We start from the raw sequence: 1,709 nt of genomic DNA, 5'->3' as shown, positions 1-1,709 counted from the left end.
AAACAAAAGTTTTAACCAAAAAGAGCATGCTAAATTGACCAATAAGGAGAGAGTGAAACCTTAAAAATTCCCAAGAAATAATTTTATTTTTAATCTCTTTTGATATTCCTCTTAATTTAAGTTATATTTCTAGGTTTAATTATATTTTTTTATCCTTGTAGTATATATAATAGATAGAAAATGGAATATCAAATTTTTTTTTAGATAGGAAATCAAGTATAAAATTCAAAGTTAAAACAAATTATAACTTTCTTTGTATTATTACATGTTGAATCACAAACTAAATATAAGGATCATTATTCTTAAAAGAATGTCTTACAAATTGGTTTGATAATTATATAACAAAAAGTTTATTTTGTTAAAAAATTACATACTTTTGAAAATAAATTAAATATACATGAGTATGTGAGAAAGAAACAAACATACAAAGTAAAAGAATGAAGATGATTTCTTTAGCTTGATTATCTTATGGTGCGATAGTCGGAAATTAATATTTTTGAATCTCATCCATAAAATAATTTCTTATAACCATAAAATATTATTATATATATATGTATTACATTTAAAAATATTAAAACAATGAAGAAATGAAGAAATACCTAAAAAACAAAAATTGAAACAAAAAAATTAATCAAACTCTTACAATGACATCTTAATTGAGTTTTCATCTCATGAAAGAACATTAAAAAATAAAACAAATAAAATATTGAGGGTATCAGATATGGTGGAGGAAGATGTAAGAATGACTATTTATAGGATAAGAAATGATATAAGTTACATTTTTAAAATAATTAAATTATAGGAGTCATTTATAGTGTGTTTAATGGAAATTCAATAAAGAAAATCAATAGTCTTTGAAAATTTATATAATTTTCAGTTACATTTTAGTAGTAAAGTGTGGATTTCAAGTATGAACTAAAGTATATGATTAAATGTGATAGATATTTGGTTTAATTTAAAATAAATATTGTAATTAAAAAATAAATGCTAAATGGACGAATAAGGAGAGAGTGAAACCTTAAAAAATACCCAAAAAATAATTATATTTTTTTAATTTGTTTTTATATTCTTCTTAATTTAAGTTATATCTCTAGGTTTAATTATATTTTTCATCGTTGTAGTATATATAATAGATAGAAAATTTAATATCAAATTGTTTTTTATATAGGAAATCAAGTATAAAATTCAAAGTTAACAAAAATTATAATGTTGTTTATATTATTACATGTTGAATGACAAACTAAATATATAAGAATCATTATTCTTAAAAGAATGTCTTACAAATTGGTTTGATAATTATATAACAAAAAATTTATTTTGTTAAAAAATTACATACTTTTGAAATTAAAATAAATATACATGAATATGTGAGAAAGAAACAAACATCCAATGTAAAATAATGAAACTGATTTCTTTAGCTTGATTTTCTTATAACCATAAAATATTATTATACATATGTATTACATTTAAAAATATAAAAAACAATGAAGACATAAAGAAATACATAAAAACAAAAAATAAATAAAATTGAAAACAAAAGTTTAAACTAAATAATTAATCAAACTCTTACAATGATATTTTAAATGAGTTTTCACCCCATGCAAGAACTTTTAAAAAAAAAAACAAAGAGAACAATGAAAATATGAGATATGGTAGAGAAGGATGTGAGAATGACTATTTATATGATAAGTGATGTAAGTTACATTTTT

Source organism: Capsella rubella, unplaced genomic scaffold (genome assembly GCF_000375325.1).
Source record: "Capsella rubella cultivar Monte Gargano unplaced genomic scaffold, Caprub1_0 scaffold_7, whole genome shotgun sequence".
NCBI classification, from domain to species: domain Eukaryota; kingdom Viridiplantae; phylum Streptophyta; class Magnoliopsida; order Brassicales; family Brassicaceae; genus Capsella; species Capsella rubella.
Note: the sequence above shows the minus strand (reverse complement) of the source record.